The sequence below is a fragment of the Moschus berezovskii genome, chromosome 27 (genome assembly GCF_049115385.1).
Source record: "Moschus berezovskii isolate FMDL1 chromosome 27, NW_MosBer_1.0, whole genome shotgun sequence".
Taxonomy (NCBI): domain Eukaryota; kingdom Metazoa; phylum Chordata; class Mammalia; order Artiodactyla; family Moschidae; genus Moschus; species Moschus berezovskii.
The window spans coordinates 4,813,892-4,823,168 of record NC_142486.1 but is presented as its reverse complement, the minus strand read 5'-3'; the positions used below and the strand labels follow the sequence as shown (position 1 = coordinate 4,823,168).

At 52.5% G+C, this 9,277-nt stretch overlaps 1 long non-coding RNA gene across 1 annotated transcript; it reads right to left on the bottom strand.

Moving 5' to 3' along the window:
- Positions 1 to 509: 509 nt before the first annotated feature.
- LOC129545155 (uncharacterized) lies at positions 510 to 8,130 on the bottom strand. Its single transcript, XR_008683651.2, has 3 exons — positions 7,262 to 8,130; positions 5,350 to 5,519; positions 510 to 3,293 (listed from the first exon to the last, which is right to left on the bottom strand). It is a non-coding gene; the product is annotated as an uncharacterized LOC129545155 (long non-coding RNA).
- Between the last annotated feature and the right edge of the window lie 1,147 nt (positions 8,131 to 9,277).

Here is a 9,277-nt window from a genome sequence, read left to right as displayed (position 1 = left end):
CCAAGTCTAACAGCAAGATCTCCATTTGTAGTCTCAGTTCCTCTGGAAAACATGGACATCATACATATTAATAAGACAGCCTGGGTGGAGAACACCGTCCCCTGCCTCCCAACTCCCCTCCTGACCTGGCCTTGCCCACGACTGTCACCACAATGACGCGTAGGGGCCTATGTTGCAGCAGGTGGTCCCACTCTTAATAATGGGGCAGCCCTTTGGTGATGTCAGGAAAATCCACGTAATAGCCAAGGGTGGCGGCTGTGCTCCAAGCATCTGTGGATTCAGACACCAGTAGAGAACAAAGAGTGACTGTGAATTAATTCAGGCACATTTTTAAAATAATTTGAAAGTTATTTATTGCAGCATTTACATACACTTGAGAATTAATCCCTGGTGGGGACACTTTCTCTGTACCAGCTGCAGAATGGTGGGGCGGATTCGGGAAGCCTGGTGGTAAGTCCTGGGCTCAGGTGAGGGGAGGGAGCTTTGAGCCGGAGGGAAGCCAGAAAGGGTCCAGGATACCCTTGGGACCCCCCAGGTATTAAGTGCTGACGTCACAGCTTGGAATCAGGAAGCATTTTTTTCTACCCAAGGACCCCAGGAAGAGGGAAGTTTCCTGCGAGGTGTGTTACCTGAAGGAGAAACTGTGTCCAGGACTCAGGGTTCATGGGGCTGGACAAGCTGTGTCCAGACATGCTCTCTGTAGAAGCCATGGTTGAGTCAGTGATGCTGAGCCAAGGCCTCGGGGAGGAGCCTTTGAGCACTCCCCGTGTCTTGGGTTGGGGTCCCTAGAAGCCAGCTCTGAGACAAGAATTTGAGGACGAAGTGGTTTATTGGGAGGGAAAGTGACGGGATGGGGAAATGAGATGTGGGATTAAGCCCATGGGGGGACCCTGGGTCCCCATCAGAGCCCAGTGCTGTCTCGTGGATATTTACACACTGTATTAGTTTCCGATTACTGCAGGAAAAAGATCATCCCAACGCATAGCAGTTTCAAACAACGAACATTTGCCATCATGCTCGCTGTACTCAGGAGTACTCGGGGAATTCAGGAGTGATGCAGTCAGTGGGTCTGTCTTACGGTCTCTCAGGAGGTTGCAGTTAAGATAGTGGTGGGAAAGTTCGGCTGGGGCAAGAGGATGTGTCCCTAAAATGGCCCCAAATGGCTTGTGAGTCAGTGCTCTGTCACCTGGCTCCAGGGTTATCTCGGCAGAGCACTGGAGCTCAAAGGAAACAGGAGTCTCTGCCCAGGAATCCAGGAAGGCTTCTCAGAGGAGGTGGCCGTGGAGAGAGGTTTTCCAAGGGAAGAAGGTGCTCCCACCAGGAAGACACATTCCTTCAACTGGTTGACTTCAGAGACTGTGTCAGGTGCCGCGGCCAAGGGGAGTGCAGTGACGGGGCTGAGAGACGTCACGTGGACGCATGGCCCAAGGGGGCTGAGAGCGCAGGTTGTCCTGACAGGGATGTTGGTGTGTTGCTACCCTGTGTTGAGCTTGGTTCCGAGGCTCTCTGTATATGGTCTCACTTGATGTTTTGTTGTTGTGGTTTAGTCGCTCAGCCGTGTCCAATTCTTTTGTGACCCTGTGCATTGTAGCCCATCAGGTTCCTCTGTCCATAAGATTTCCCAGGCAAGGATACTGGAGTGGGTTGCAGTTTTCTTCTCCAGGGGATCTTCCTGACCCAAGGATCAAACTCGTGTCTCCTGCTTGGCAGGCGGATTCTTTACCACTGGGTCACCTGGGAAGCCACACTTAATGTTTACACACACTCTATGACAAGCAATATTACTATCACCCCACAGTTTACAGAAGGGGAAACCGAGGCATGGGAAGGTTAAGTGGCTTATGTACAAGTTCAAGTTCATTATGGTTGCTGGCAGTGGGGGTGTGGGGGAAGGAATTGTTAGGGAAGGTCATGTACACACTGCTATATTTAAAATGGATAACTAACAAGGAACTATTATATAGCACAGGGAACTCTGCTCAGTGTTATGTGGCAGCCTGGATGGGAGGGAGGTTTGGGGGAGAGTGGATATGTATATACCTGTGGCTGAATCCCTTCGGTGTTCACCTGAAACTACCTCGACATTGCTCACTGGCTATACCCAATACATAAATAAAAAGTTTAAAGTCTGAAAAAAAAACAAAACAAGTTTAAGTCCAGCCTTTCCTTGGCTGAGAGAAAAACAAGTGCAAAGACCCTGAGGCAAGAATGACCCTGGGTGTTAAAGAGAATTTCGAATAAGTGGGTCGGATCTGGTTCCGGGTCAGGCTCTGGGGATGGGGGTGGGGGCTGGGGTGGGGGGGTGAAGGGCTAAGTTGTTCCCGGGAGCGGCTCGGCCCACAGACCTCAGACAGAGGACTCGTGTATCGGGCAAAAGCCTCTGCTTCCCTCCCCATATCCAGCCCCACGTAGGGGGGCTGATTTCCCAAGAGTCAGCTGCGTCGTATCTGTTTGGATTTGCCATTAGGACTCTTTTACTTCTAATTTAATTTTTCCTTTGTGTCTCTCTCCGAGTGACTGAACTCTGAGTCATTTCTAAAGAAAACGTGCCAGAGGTGAAAATCAGTGGATTTTAAATGAAATTCGAGAGCTGCATACAGACACTAGGCAGCCTCCAAGGCTGGCCGGCAAGCCTGTCTGGCCCAGGGCCGTGCACACAGTCAGTGCTCAATGTATGCTGAGTGTCCATGAATGATGCCACCGGATAGGACGCTCTGTCCCTCACAGACCTTCCTACTGCAAAGGAGCACTGGGCAGAGGGAGGCCAGGTCCTGAGGCCTTAGGACACAGGACGCACGCCCGAGTGAGCCAGGATGAGCCTCAGGCCAGCTCTCCATCGGGCTCCGTCTCTGAGCGGCACCCGGCACCTCCCACCCCACCTGAGTCTCTGCAGCACCTGCCAGGTCCCTCCCGCTCAGGACACAGGGGTTGTGGCTGCTGCCTCCACACAGCTCCGGGATGTGCCCACGTTACAGCCCCAGACAGGATGGTCTTGGGTGGCCCGGGGCCCATCAGTCTCGTCCACTCTCCTTCTCTTGGTCCCTTTGAGGGGCTCTTTGAGGCAATCGGGCCAGATAAGCCAGGGCCGGAGCAGGAATTCTGACTGCCTGGTCTTCTTACTCCCCAGTCTTCATCCCCACAGGACCCCAGGGGCTGCCCTGGCCGCAGCCCCCAGCTCCCGAGCGAAGCCAGTTCCTCCGCTGCTTCCTGCGTGCTGCTCGTGAGCCTCAGAGCAGAAATGAGATGCTCCCACGGCGGGATCAGCAGCCTCCAGCTTTCTTTTCATCTTTCTCCTGTTTGTTCAAAAACAAGAGAAACAAACACAAACACAGGAAGTGGGGGTCGGGGTAGGGCTGGGGAGTGTTCTGGCTCCAACGGGGAGAAGGGTGGGCTGGGCATGCACCTGGGTGATTCCAGCTCTGTGATGCTCCCTGGCAGGCCTCTCACGCGGCCTCAGGGGCTCGAGGGTCACGCCCCTGCTCTGCTGACTCCCTGCTGTCGCTCCCCGACAAGCTCCAAAGGAAGACAGGGTAGCAGTTTTCACCCTCCTCCGCCTCAGACCTCTTCAAGTAAGACACCAAGCTGCCTCGGCAGGAACACCTCAGAATATATTTCAGCGTAATTTGGGACAGTTCAGTAATTTTCCAGAAGTACATTAACTAAGCCCGCTGCCTGCCTTTCATGTAAATATTGTTTTCCCATTATAATAATTATCATGATATTTATCATGCATTAAATACATACTGTATTCCAGGCTCTGCCATCCTGGAAGGGAGGTGTTGCTATTGTCCTCATTTTCCAAATGAATAAACAGAAGTTCAAATGAATCCTCTGTGCAAGGTCAGGTTCTAAGTGATGTTGCTAGATCTACCCATCTCTGGCAGACAGTGAGGATCGGATGCCCAAAGCCACTCACAACACCCTTTCCCTTGCCTTTTTCTTTTTCTGCTGCTACTAAGCCGCTTCAGCCATGTCCAGCTCTTTGCATCCCCATGAACTGTAGCTCACCAGGCTGCAGTCCGTGGCATTCTCCAGGCAAGAATACTGGGGTGGGTTGCCATGCCCTTCTCCAGGGGATCTTCCCAACCCAGGGATCAAATCCACGTCTCTTATGTCTCCTGCATTGGCAGGAGGGTTCTTTACCACTAGAGCCACCTGGGAAGCCCACATCAGCAGGTATGAGAGGCAAAAGGGCCCAAGAGAGTGGCCCACATGACAAAGTCATGTGACCTGCTGTTGCCTGCTCTTCCATCAAAATACCTGACGAGCACGGTGGGGTGGAAAGAACAAGCATCACCCATTTGGCCATCGGAAGGTGAGGGACGAGGTACACCTCGGCCCAGCTGCCCAGGAAGTGCTCAGTGTGGACAGGTGCCAGCACCAGCTTTGGACCTCACGACACCAGGTGTCACAGAGCTCTGCCCCCATTTAACAGGTGAGAATACTGAGGCCCAGAGATGCCAAGTCCCAACCAAGTCACATGGCTGCTTAGGCGATCAGAGTAGGTTTTCAAACCCAGGGCTGCCCAACACAAAGCCTGTTCTTCTAGTAGGTGGCTTAAGGTCGGTGGCGGGCTGGACCACTGGCAGGGGGATCCCAACCTCAGTGATCCAGGAGGCTGGCAGCATTCTGGGGGAAATGGATCCAAAGGGATCTGGACAAGGGTCTGGAACAATGATTTAGGTTTGAGTCTAAAACCCCAGGGTGGTCTCCAGCCCACTTTAGTCCTGGGAAGCAGACAGAAACCCAAAGGACACAGTTGCACAGAACCAGCCTGGGCTTCAGAGACCCATCTGCAGGGATCAGACGGACTTGGGTGCTTGGCGAACCCCGCGTGCCTGACATTCCTTCTCCAGCCTATTATCCGAAGGCCTGGCCCGTTTCCCTTGGTACCTTTTCATTAAAATATTGTCTGCATATGGTGGGGAAATGAATGTCCCTTTTCCTTTTTGGAGCTTTAATGACTTAATATGCAACAAAAGGAGAATTTTTCTCCTGGGAGACACTAACAGATGCTGCTATTTGAATCCGGGCTGTGCGTTCCCTTCCAGCTGCCGAGCCCAAATAATGTCGACACCACACTCCAGTATCAGAGCAGAGTCAGGATGTGGCTCAACCTCGCAGTGGGGACTTGGAATCCAATCTGGGCTCTTTGTTTAAGGGAAAGAGATTTGAGCTTCCATCAGGTGTCCCTGGTTTCCTCCCAAATTGAAAGGACAATAGAATCAACGGGGATGCCTGCTCAGAACAGCCGTCTTGGGGACTCCTCAGCTGGCTGGAGAAAGCTCCAGATAAACAGACTTCCCAGTTCCCGCCTGCTCCCCGCGACAGCCTTCCTCCTGGCCTCACCTCTGTTCAGATGGTGTTGTTTGCAGCTGCTGTCCCCTGAGTTCTTCCTGTGATGCATGAGCAAATGTTCAGCTGCAGAGAGGAGATCTGGTTGTCAAGTGACAACGAAGGTTTAGAAATGAGCTGATCTAAGATTTCAAATCCTCTTCTGAGTGACCTGGGCCGAGTTCCTGTATTGAGCGGGTGATGCAGACATTTTAATATCCGGAGCCTTGTTGACCTCAGAGGGATGGCCCACCAATTCCTAGAGATGCTAAAGGACTCACCCGTTACTTCTCTATGCAAACCAACCCATCCAGAGCTCATACGCTCAATCCCCTTCTCTGTGAGGCTCTCACACTATGGCCCAGAATCCATCTGCCCTCATCGCCCCAGGACCAGGTGCCAGGCAAGTAGGGACAGCCCTATTGCTTCAGAGCCACTGGAATTATCCACATTCGCCCATCCTAAGCCTGCCTCTGAGAAGGCAATGGTAAGCCACTCTAGTACTATTGCCTAGAAAATCCCATGGATGGAGGAGCCTGGTAGGCTGCAGTCCGTGGGGTCGCTAAGGGTCGGACACGACTGAGCGACTTCACTTTCACTTTTCACTTTTACACATTGGAGAAGGAAATGGCAACCCACTCCAGTGTTCTTGCCTGGAGAATCCCAGAGACAGGGGAGCCCGGTGGGCTTCCGTCTACGGGGTCATACAGAGTCGGACACGACTGAAGTGACTTAGCAGCAAGCCTGCCTCCCTGGGGGAACCAGCCGAATGTTCTTGCCCGTGGTTTTCCTCATTCCCTCTGCTGCCTGGCTGACCATAGTGCTCCCCATGTGGCCCTTCAGGACATGCCCCGTCCTCTTGGAAACTTCATGTGACAAGCTCTCTTTTCTTTTTTTTAAATTTGGCTGCCCTGGGTCTCAGTTGCAGCATGCAGGATCTAGTTCCCTGACCAGGGATCGAACCTGAGCCCCAAGCATTGGGAACATGGAGTCTTAGCCACTGGACCACCAGGGAAGTTCCCAACCTATCTTTCCAATGGCAGTCATCCCTGCTGGTCTCATCATATCTGAATAATAATAAAGTGTTAGTTGCTCAGTTGTGTCCAACTCTGCGACCCCAGGGACTGTAGCCTGCCAGGCTCCTCTGTCCATGGAATTCTCCAGGCAAGAACACTGGCGTGGCTAGCCATTCCCTTCTGCAGGGGATCTTCCTGACCCACGGATCAAACCTGGGTCTCCTGTACTATAGGCAGTTTCTTTACCATCTGAACCACCAGGGGAATCCCAATTTTAAAACAGTTCCTTAGCTATCTGGGCCTTAGTTTCCTCATCTTTAAAATGGGGATAAAAATAGTATTTGCTGACTAGAGTTGTATTTTGAATCAGAGTTAATGACTGTCAATGCTAACCACATAGTCCAGCACATAGTAAGTGCTCATTAAATGTTAGTGATGATGATAACAACTAATAATACATTGGCTGGGGGATTATTGTAGAAATAGCGTGATTCTGAGGTCACAGGTTCAATTCCTGACTCTGACACTCCCTAGTGGGATGACTGGGAACTCAGCCTTTGGGGCTTCAGTTTTCTCACAGGGAAAGTGGAGATGAGGACCATTAACTGCACAATATTAGTGAGCGGATGAGATCACCTAAAGTGTCTGCCGAATGCTGGCACCTAGACCCGCTCAGAAAAGCAAGTGCTGTGCTGGAAACAGAGTATGTTTTTGGCAAATACAAAAGAACAGGTTTCAAGTCCAAAATATTGGCTGAGAGTTTATTTTGATCTCAGTCCCCAAGGGGGAGAGTTGATCTTTCTTTCATCCCTGGGCCTGATTTTTGCCACTTGGGATTTCTGAAAGCCAGCCTCTTGAGGGATGTGATAACTCATGCTTCCCACCACCTGGTGGTTATAAAAAGCTCTCACCTTCCAGAAGAGTGACTCAGGGTGTTAGCTCTAGAAGCACTGGAAAGTGAAAGTGTTAGTCGCTCAGTCGTGTCCTATTCTTTATGACCTCATGGATTGCAGCCCGCCAGCCTCTTTTGTCCATAGGATTCTCCAGGCAAGAATACTGGAGTGGGTTGCCATCCCGTCTCTGGGAGATCGTCCTGACCCAGGGATTGAACCTGGGTCTCCTGCATTGCAGGCAGATTACCATCTGAGCATTGGGTTCAAGTCCTGTCTCTGATACTCTGAAGGTGCCATGTGGAGGTGACTTTATCTCGCCGTGCCTTGGTTTGCCCATCTGTAAAATGGGCTCTGGGGAGGCCAAGAGGTTCCAACCTTATGAAGTGCCCAGCGCAGCGCTGTCCTGTCACAGGCCCTGGTGTGTGTGGGTCAGCACTTCCTCTGGCCTTCTTGATGTTCCCCAGAGACTCAGAGTCAGCGCACTGGTGGGGGTCAAGCAACGTTCAGCCTCCTGCTTCGTAAGCGAAAGTGCAGGACCTAGGGGCACTTAATCTGGACGACAGAAGGCTCCCAAACGAGCATTACTGAGCACCTTGCTGTTATTGTTTAATTGGTAAGTGATGTCCGACTCTTCTATGACCCCATGGAACGCAGCCCACCAGGTTCTGCTCTCCATGCGATTTCCCAGGCAAGAATACAGGAGTGGGCAGCCATTTTCTTCTCCAGGGAATCTTCTCGACCTAGGGACTGAACCCGCATCTGCTGCGTTGGCTCATCGCCACTGAGCCACCAGTGAAGCCCTTGTTGTAGGCCTGTGAGGTGCTAATTGCTGCTCTGGGCGCTGCCTTTCCAACAGATGAGACTGGTCTCTGCTCACATGGAGAGGACAACCTATCAGAGGAGACAGATGATAAAGAAACAAGTAAAACCCACAAAAGCATCACCTAAGGATAAGAGCTCTGGCTTCTCAGAGAAAGTGACGTGGAGGGGACAGTGTGAGATGAGAGGGGATGGGGACGAGACTGAGGCGGCCACCGCATGTGACCAGGATCCGAGACCCATTCCTATTCGCAGCCTGTCTGGGAAGCAGGGAAGGGTCACGTCCACCTTCCCTGCTGGGGCCTCCAGCCAGGTCGGGGTGGAGGGGCCCAGGAGGCCCCAGGAGAGCGCGAGAAGCCCCTCAGAGCTGTTTTTAATTGAAAGATGGCTTCTTCCCTGTGCTCTCTGTCGGCAGCGGGGGCTTTGAATTAAACATGAGCCGTGATTTATTTATCGAGTCTTTGAAAAAGTCTGTCTCCGACTGTGACTCGGCGCAGCCCTCCAGTTAACCCTTCCTGGCCTCTGATCGGGGGTGCTGAGAGCCTCCCCATCAGATCTATATGCAGAGAGGCATGGGGGCGGGAGGGAAGGGGTGATGCTGACTCACCCGGGAGGAGGGAAGAGGAGACTGAAGAGGGCATCAAGCTGCCAGCTACTCGCTTTGATCAGCCCTTGGATCTCCACCGCTCCCTGGGTGCCGGAGCCTGACTCCACAGACTTACCCCACCCTCCGAGTGGACTGACTTCTTGGTCACGATTCTTCACTCCCCTGTAGCAGAAACACACTGCCAAACCCTTGCCAGGGTCTAGAGGCGGGCAGAGTGGGCTTCCCGCCTACTAGCTGTGGGCATGGCCAAGGGCAGGAGCTGTACAGAAATCCCTAATGTGCTTGTGCAACTCGGCCTGCCTTCTCAGGCCCCTGCCTTTCATGGAAAGAACACTCCCTGGGGAGCGGCAGCCCCTCAGCCCGGGCCACAGAAGGGGATGTGAGATCTGAGTGAAGAGCTGCTGAGCTGTGAGGATAAGTGACTGTTCTGTAAGCCACTGAAACCTGGGGTTGTTTATTACCAGCCTCAGCATGGCAATATCTGACTGATACACTCGGCCTCCATTGGAAGGCACCAGTGGATCCGGGTGCTAGAGGAGAGATTCAGGTATCATTGCGCCATCAGCAATGGCCTTGCTCCCTGTCTGCTTGGCTGTGGTTCTAGAAGC